The sequence below is a fragment of the Jatropha curcas genome, unplaced genomic scaffold, assembly GCF_041381405.1.
Source record: "Jatropha curcas cultivar XTBG-Jc1 unplaced genomic scaffold, XTBG_Jcur_1.0 HiC_scaffold_441_pilon, whole genome shotgun sequence".
In the NCBI taxonomy this organism is placed as follows: domain Eukaryota; kingdom Viridiplantae; phylum Streptophyta; class Magnoliopsida; order Malpighiales; family Euphorbiaceae; genus Jatropha; species Jatropha curcas.
In genome coordinates, this window is record NW_028322475.1 from 11,858 (window position 1) to 21,200 (window position 9,343).

The following is a 9,343-nucleotide window of genomic DNA, read 5'->3' on the forward strand; positions in this document are numbered from 1 at the left end:
GTGCTATGTCCAACATTCGGGATGACTGTGGCAGAGGAAGCCGAGAGGAAGATGATGGAGATGTCAAAGCGCAAGGAGATGAAAGAAAAAGCTACCCCAAAGACCGAGGATGCTCCTGGTGCCGATGAAATAATACAAACCATTAAAGATAATTGTGATGGATGTATTGAACAAGCTCTTAATCCTGTTTTTCATTTTTCTGAATGTTGCTTTGGGAACGATCTGGATGAATTTCCTTTACCATTTTAATCAATATAAGTGAATTTTGATTACTTGTTTTCTCGTTTTCTTGATTGTTGTGTTTATGGCATTGATTATACCACATGCATATTTGACATAAATGCATTGCATCATTTCGCATTTAACCTAAGCACCGCCGAAGATCCAAAAATAATCGAAATCGGATCAGACTTTAAGCTTGAGCTCTGAAAGGACCTCCAAGAATGTCTCAAGAGGAACTCAAAAGTCTTTGCTTGGAGTTATGCTGATATGCCAAGGATTGACAAGTCAATTGCAGAGCATTTCATCCCTACCGATCTGAATATCAAACCAGTAAAGCAGAAAAGAAGATGGGTCAGACCAGAGTGGTAAGAAAAGATAAAGGCTGAGGTTCAAAAGTAGCTAGATGCAGGTTTCTTGGAGGTAGTGCATTACCCTGAGTGGTTAGCAAACGTAATCCTTGTGCTCAAGAAGGATGGGAGACTAAGAGTCTGTGTCGACTACAGAGATTTAAACAAATCCTCGCCCAAAGATGACTTCCCTCTTCCACATATGGATGTTTTGATCGATAAGTGCTGCAAGAATGGGATGTTATCTGCAAGAATGGGATGTTATTCCATTACGGACAAAAAAAAAGGAAAAAAAAAAGAAAAAATGATGATGAAACAAAGAAAAAAAATATAAAATGATACTTCAAAAAAAAAAGAAAAAATAAAAAGAAAAAGCCGAAAGTTAGTTTTTCAAAAGTCTGTTTTATTCATTGACTGCCAAACAGGTGACTAGATTTATCGAGCGGAAAATTTTCTGTCGCTATGGTGCTCCTCATCACATAGTTACAGACAATGGTTTTCACTTCCAAGCAGACGTCCTCCTGAAGGGAAATTCAGGCCCAACTGACATGGACCATTCAGAATCCAGAAGCTGTTGGCCAAGGGTATCGCTGAGTTGGTTACTATGGAAGGAAAGCCTTTTAATCGGATCATTAATCAAGACCAGATGAAAAGGTTCTATGTCTGAGATGATGATTTCGATCATAAAAAAAATAATAATAATAATAAAAAGAGGAAAAAGGGCTAGGTTGAAAACCCGAAAGGGAGACCTAGGTAAGAAATGAGCTCGCTAGGTTGAAAACCCGTAAAGGGCGACCTAGGCAAAAGTTAGAGTTTATAAAAAAAAAAGAAAAAGTAAAAAAAAGAGAAAAATTTTGAGATTAACGCATGGTGCTTAGTTTAAATGCGAAATCTATGCCATGCATTTATGACATACTTGCGACTGGTTGCTCAATGCCATCAACCTGACTAGAAGGAGAATAGGCGAATGAGTAGTTAGAATAAACGACTATTGTATTAAAGTAGTTTCTCTTTACTTCTGTATGATGTTGAAAGAAGTAAGATCATCAAAGAGCTTGATTTTCAAATTTTTCTTCCCTTTTGTTTCTAGGGTATGATTGTTGACTACAAGACCTTCTTCTCTGCCTATTTGGTCAGCATTCGCTCATTCGTTTTGAAGATATTTCACTGTTGGTCCTGCCCGAATGTTGGATTCTTTTAGACGACAATCAGGAGGTCAAATGTTATTTTCTCGGTGATTTCCTTGGAAGGATCGATAAGAAAAAAACATGAATAAAGTCCCTAGCACTTAAAATAGGTTCATGCATACATGAGGGAGTTGCATATTTTATCTGTCTGAATATTGCAGGTGATAAAATGATCACCCCATTGTTTGTCAATAATGTAAGTTTCCGTCCTTAGTTAAAAAAAAAATCCACTTTTATGAGCTTTCATTTCTTAATCCAAGGGCAGGACGCCCAAGTGCTAATCTAATAAATAATTTCGAAAGAAAAGATTTGTTGTTGTCTTTTGGTGTCTTTAAGTGCAGCGAACAGGAATCAATAAAGAGGGAACTGCTGGAATTATTCATTGAAAAAAAAAAAGGGGAGGATACAATGATTAGGAGCTCATGGCCCTCCAAAATATAGGAAATTGAATAAAGAGAAAAGCAGCAGCTAAGCCATCACATCCACCAAATTATCCTTAGGTAAGTTTTTCTTTCAACTCCGCATCAGGAAAAGTATACCTGAAAAATTTAGCAATTTGGGACTAGAAAAATTTAACAAAAATTTTTGCTTTGCCAAAATTTCAAAATTTTTTCTGCAATGGATAAAAAAAAAAAAAAGAGATTTTCAAGGTTTGCTTAAAAGATAATATTTTTGGTCTCGGGATGGATTCCGGACTGAGGGCAAAAATAAAATCTTTTGCCCTGATGCAAAAATTTCAAATTTCAAAGTTTATGGTTATTAATGCATGGGGGCATGTGATGCTCCAACATCTAACAAAGGCAAGATCTGTTTGTACACAGAAATTGCTCTTTTCTTTTGAAAATGTTTTCAGGTCAACCGGTGATGGTTTCTCAAAGCCGTTGGCGCTCCAACATTTAACAAAGCGAAATCTGTTTGTATACAGAAATTGCTCTTTGGACCCACAAAGCGAAATCTGTTTGTATACAGAAATTGCTCTTTTCAAATGCTCTAAAGTCGATTAAACTGAGCTGAGGAGGTGAACAACAAAGCCGATTAAACCGAGCTTTGGACAAGGCAAAATCTATTTGTATACAGAAATTGCTCTTTGGACCCATAAAGTGAGATCTGTTTGTATACAAAAATTGCTATTTGGACCCACAAAGTGAGATCTGTTTGTATATAGAAATTGCTATTTAGTCCCACCAAGCGAGATCTGTTTGTACACAGAAATTACTCTTTTCAAATCCTCTAAAGCCGATTAAACTGAGCTGAGGAGGTGAACAACAAAGCCAATTAAACCGAGCTTTGGACAAGGCAAAATCTGTTTGTATACAGAAATTGCTCTTTGGACCCACAAAGCGAAATTTGTTTGTATACAGAAATTGCTATTTGGTCCCACTAAGCGAGATCTGTTTGTACACAGAAATTGCTCTTTTCAAATCCTCTAAAGCCGATTAAACTGAGCTGAGGAGGTGAACAACAAAGCCGATTAAACCGAGCTTTGGACAAGGCAAAATCTATTTGTATACAGAAATTGCTCTTTGGACCCACAAAGCGAAATCTGTTTGTATACAGAAATTGCTATTTGGTCCCACTAAGCGAGATCTATTTGTATACAGAGATTGCTCTTTGGACCCATAAAGTGAGATCTGTTTGTATACAAAAATTGCTATTTAGTCCCACTAAGCGAGATCTGTTTGTATACAGAGATTGCTCTTTGGACCCACAAAGTGAGATCTGTTTGTATACAGAAATTTCTCTTTGGTCACACCAAGCGAGATCTGTTTGTATACAGAGATTGCTCTTTGGATCCACAAAGCGAGATCTGTTTGTATACAGAAATTGCTCTTTAGACCTATCAAGGCGAGATCTGTTTGTATACAGAAATTGCCATTTTCAAAAGAACCTTGGACGTGACCAGATGATCGCTGACGCCCAAAACGCTGATGTAGTCCGACTGGAGCCTTCAAGGCGACACAACAAAATCCTTCGAGCCAATCAAATCGAGCTTCGGGGGTGACTTCAAAGCCAATCAGACCGAGCTTTGGAGATGATCAAGACCTTCATTCAACCCAAGATTGAAGGCATGTCAGTAGACCACCTTAACATTAATCGTTTACACAATTAATGATAAAGTGGGGGGCAAACTATTGACGCGTGTCTTTATGCCCCCGCCTGATCCAATGATGATACGAGGATGTGGAATGAAAGGTTAATGCTATCTAGAAGTCTTTTAATCCAATGATTTAAATTAAAAAAAAAAGGGATGTTAAGTCTTTGACTGGGTCATAGCTGCGTCACGCAGCTATAGCTACGCCACGCAGTTATGTTAGACTACATGACATTTTTGTATTAAACAACATATAACTCTGGTACCGCAAGTAAGCTGCATCATGCAGCTATGGCTGCGTCACGCAGCTATGCTCTGTGATATACTTCTATAAATAGATCTTTTTCTCACATTTGAGACAACTTTGGATGATTTTTGAAAAACCCTAAAAACATATTGGGCGGTCACATTTTCCTGCAGAAGCTCTTTTGAGTTCGTTTGAAGGAAAATAACCATTAGATATCAATTTTAGGTGAATTAAATCATAAAAAGAGAGAAAAAATCAAAAGACAAAAAAAAAAAAAAAACGAATTTGAATCCTTGGAAACAAAGCTTCTGGGAGATCTTAACTATCACTTGTTAAGACATTTGATCCATTCACAATCCTCAATCTGAGGATTAGGTAATTTCTTTAACATTTTTTGTATTTTTTACATACTTTTTATGGTTTTAGTAATTCAAGCTTCTTTAAATTGTATTTTGTTCATATTTGGCTATTTTATATGTCCTTAAATCACATTTAAATAAAAAATGATCTAAATAAAGCGTTTGAAAACGAGCTTGGACAAGAACAGCTGCGTCACGCAACTGTTCATACAAGAACAGCTGCGGGAACAGCTGGGTGACGCAACTGTTAGCTGTGTGACACAACTGTTCTAAGCTTCTAGAGTTAATTTCTTCAATAAATCTAAAAAAATGCCCAATTATGAACAGATCACAGTTTAATTAAGCTTAGAATACTAAAATGTGATTTTATGTGTTTATTTGTATGAATTTTACAATTTCTGCTTAAATTAAAAATGAAATTAAATTTGTTGATTTATTAATAATTTGCATGTTTAGAATTAAATAGAAAATAATAATAAAAATGTGATTTTTAGTGTTAAATAATAAATATGCATGATTTTTGGGTTTTTGGGTTTATAGGTTTAATTTTAAATCGAATAGAATGTATTTTTAGGTTCGATTTGTAGCCCGCCTTGAACCATAAGGCAAGAGCGAGTCTTTTATTTATTTGATTTAATTACTTTGGTTTGGATGACTTGGATGATTATGGATGCAATGATTGAATTTGATTGGGACGATTAATTAATTTTCCATATAAGAACTCGGTTCGATTCATTCGGGTTGGGTTTAAATAAATAAATAATTTGGCTTTTCTAACTAAAAGTAAACTAGAAATCGTAGTTTAAAAGAGGCCGGATTTTCCCGGCGTCGGCTTCCAACGGGCCGGCGCACCCAATTCCCTTACCTAGAATCGCATTGTTGCGCCTGACCAATCTTTTAATAATTTGACCTTAAATAGAATTGGGTTTAAATGGAGTCATTTTTATTGGAAACGGTCCCATTGCCAAAAAAATGGATGGCGGCTCAAAAATTTTTATAAGACCGATTTATCGGCATCGTATCCAATAAAATGTTTTGTCACCACTGTTCAAAGTAAGATCACTTTCCTCATTTTCCATCAAAATAAAAAGAGACGTTTTTCGGGTCGCTCGGGGCGGTACGAAAACACTTCCAGGCAGAGTTTTTTCCCTTGGATTGAATTATTTCATTAATCACTATCGGGAGAAGGGTTTTTGATATGAAAAAGGTAATAAATTACTTGAGAATAATAACTTGATGCGGAAGCTATATGGTTTGACTCAAAGGGGGTTTCATAAGTTAATGACGTTAGGTTATGAATTCACAAAACAATCACAAAACTTAATGATTTAATTTATGTTTGATTGCACTATTGGAAGATAGGTAATTAGACTAGATTAGAATAGCTAACAATACATCGGGAGAGCTTGTTAGTGATTTTAGGGCTGTTTCTCCTACTTGAACAATTAAAATCGATTAACAGACTAATAGAATAAATTGAATAGAATTAAGTGAAATCAAAATCCCTAGTAACTTTGAATCCTTGATATCTTTTCATCAAATATTCTTGCTTGAGTTCCTTCTGTTTTATTTTAGAATTCACTTTTCTTATAACAATTCTCTCTTATCGTCGTTTAAATAATAATAGGTTAACAAAATTTTGGTAGTTGATATACAATCCCTGTGAATACGATACTCTTTCACTCTATACTACTTGTTGCGATTTCGTACACTTGCGAAAAACGCTGTCACTCACATTTAGAAAGAAATGATTTAGGCATTTTTTGTTGAACTCCATATTTAGCCTAGGCCACCTAAGTTAAATTATGACCTTTGCAACCAATTTGACGCTTATAACCAAAATTTTTCTCGTTTATCCTTTTTAAACCTAGCCATTAAACCAACTTAAATTGTCTCCCTAAGTGCAATTGAAACAATTCGAATTTTTATTTTCAAAGATTTTCCAATTAAATTTAATAAACCGACAGCTTGAAAATTTATTTTAATATTTTAATGTGAACTCTGTGGGAAACCGAACCAAAAATCGATTGAAAAACCCGTAAACCAATTGGAAACTGAAGATTTGGGCCGAACCGAACCGAATCGAACCGGTTCGACCCAAACCATCTAGAATTTTTTTTTCTTTCTATTTCTAGCGCACCTCACTCCCCTTCCCCATTTTTTTTTTTTCTGCGCTTCCCGATCTCCGGCGACACCATCTCCGCCACCTTCTTTTCCTTTTCTTTCTTCTTCTTCTTCTTCTTCTTCTTCTTCTTCTTTTCCTTTTCTTTCTTTCTTTCTTTCTTTCCCCTTTCTTCTTCCCTGCACCTGCATTCGCACCACTGTCCAGCAGCTCCAGCAGCTCCAGTCGAGCGCCACTGCCGTTCTCACAGCCGCTCGTCACTGGAGCAGCTCTGTCGCTCGTTCCGCCTTGTCCTAGCTCACGCAGCGCCACAGATCGCACAGTCAGGCCCTCTGTCAGGTCTGGCGCGCCCACAGCAGCAGCTCCAGCTGCAAGTCTCGCTGCCAGCCGCCTCTCTTCGCCTCTCTCCGCCTCTCTCCGCCACTGCTAGTTAGATCCGGCCACAAGCAGTTGCTGCCCTTCAACCCGGCAACTCCCATTCTAGCAATTCGACAACAACTATATTTGGGGTATAATTAATTTAAATACATTTTAGTTAATCGATTTAATTTTATTCATGATAGTTAATTAAAGTTAGTTATTTTAGTTAGTTTAATTTTAACAATTTTAGTTAATCTAGTTAATGTTAGTAATATTAGTTAATTAAATTAATTTTATTATTTGTAGTTAATTAATTTAGTAATGTTAGTTAATGAAATTAATTTTTATTAATTGTAATTAATGAGTTAGTTAAGTTTAGTTAAGTTAATGTTAGTAATGTTAGTTAATTAAATTAAACTTATTACTTTGTAATTAATTTAATTTGGTAAATGTGGATAGTTAATAGCTTTGAAATTTTAGTGTTGATTTAATTAAGATAGTTTAAACATAATGTTATTGTGTGGTGATGTTGAGTTTGATGGAGGATGGGAAATTTGATTGATTGATTGCCCGATGGATGGGCTGTGTGGTTTGGAAATATTAGATATATTGTTGATATTTTAACAGGTGGATAGTCCAATTTTTAGGGGAGATGCTGTCGAAATTTCGATAGAAAATAAAATAAATTTTAATAGAAAATAAAATAAGAAATAAAATATAATTCAAACGAAAACAAATAAAATAGAGTTAGATAGAAAGATAAAATTTTAGTACAGATAAGAAATTAGATATCGAGATTAAATTACGTAGAAAAATTTAGAATATAAAATAAAATTCTTAGAAGGGTAAGGAGATATTTTGTCTGATAGAATTATTTCTTTTTGTGTCATTCTTACTTTGCTTAGATCGCCCGGGTCCATCTAGTACTCCTCCAGGACAGAATCAAAGCTAGAACTTCGCTCTCCATCACTGTGAGTAATAATAAATAATGCATATCAACACTGCATATGCATAACATTTATTCATAAACATTATGTTTTTATTTACATATTTACAATATATTACAAGTATTTTATCATATATATTAAGTTACGATCATTATAATTATACTTATATATAATTGTGCATTTGGATGAAATTGGTGTAATACGTTGAAAGAATTGTTTGATTACTTGTGCTGTGCATATACTGTGCCTTGTTTGTGTGGAATTAGGATGAAGTGGGTCACCATGGGTTTGTGAGACTGTTTCTGTTATACGGATCCTGATTCTGATTTCTGTTATATTCTGATTCTGTTATATGGATCCTAATTCTGTTTCTGTTAGCCGGGTAAATGGGAGATCGGCGCCCCCTTGTGCACCTGATAATTCTGTTTGTTCTGAAACCACAGGATGGCCGCTTGTTGTTGCGCACCTGAAAATCTAGATTTGATTGCAGCCCGCAGGGTGGCCTCTTGTTGTGAGCGCTTGATGATCTAGATTGGATGGAGACCACCGGGTTGCCTCCTGTTGGTATGAAAAAAAAAAAAAAAAAAAAAAGAAAAGAGAGAATGTAAAAACAATGAGAGGGCTGGTCAAGTGAGGATTAGACCGGTCGGCCAGTATGGGGGATCGGCTCCCTGGTGCACATGTGAGAGGATGAGCCATGTGGGAGGACGACTCATCGGGGGTTCGGTGACTCCACTGACTAATTTCCACGTGATGTGATTATTTGAAGGTGATATTGTTTGTGGGTGCTGATGTAATGTCATATGATTGACTGTTGTGTGTTCATTCAGTATACTAGGGTGCATTTTGCTTGACTGTATGTGGTGTGTATTATTTATTATTATTCACTGAGTTGCAAAACTCACCCCCCTTTTCTCCAAACCTCCCAGGTACTAGGAAGCAGCTGATTCGACTGAAGCTCTGCAATCTTCTCCGCAGAGTTATAAATGTAAATTTTATATTTTTGTTATTTAAATTTGGATGTGCTAATTATTCTATTATCAGAATATTATTGAACTCCGCAGTTATAGGGTCGTGTATTTCAATCGGGCTCTGTCGTATGCGTTATTGTGTAAACGACTTGTTATATATTAGATGCAGGTGGATTAATATAACCATATTATGAATATGACTTATCATGATTAGGCCCAAACTAATCTTTAATTAAGATATCTAAAATTGGGCCGGATTGTGCAATATTTATATTTATATCCTAGCTGTATGGGCTTACTGTTCCTGTTAAATGGTGTGGCATGTTTAAGTAGAGTAGTTTAGGCTTACTACGGGCCTCGGGGGCCTTAAGCTTACCTGGGCCCTAGTGCCGGTCCGGGCAACGGAAACGGGTCGTGACAAAGGTGGTATCAGAGCAAAAGTTCATAAGTCTAGATGTAACTGCGGAGTAATTCCTGTCATTTCTTGAC

At 36.0% G+C, this 9,343-nt stretch overlaps 1 long non-coding RNA gene across 1 annotated transcript; it reads left to right on the plus strand.

The window, feature by feature from the left end:
- The first annotated feature begins 6,617 nt into the window (after positions 1 to 6,617).
- Positions 6,618 to 8,950, plus strand: LOC149491842 (uncharacterized). Its single transcript, XR_016319259.1, has 3 exons — positions 6,618 to 7,085; positions 7,842 to 7,907; positions 8,813 to 8,950. It is a non-coding gene; the product is annotated as an uncharacterized LOC149491842 (long non-coding RNA).
- Positions 8,951 to 9,343: the final 393 nt, after the last annotated feature.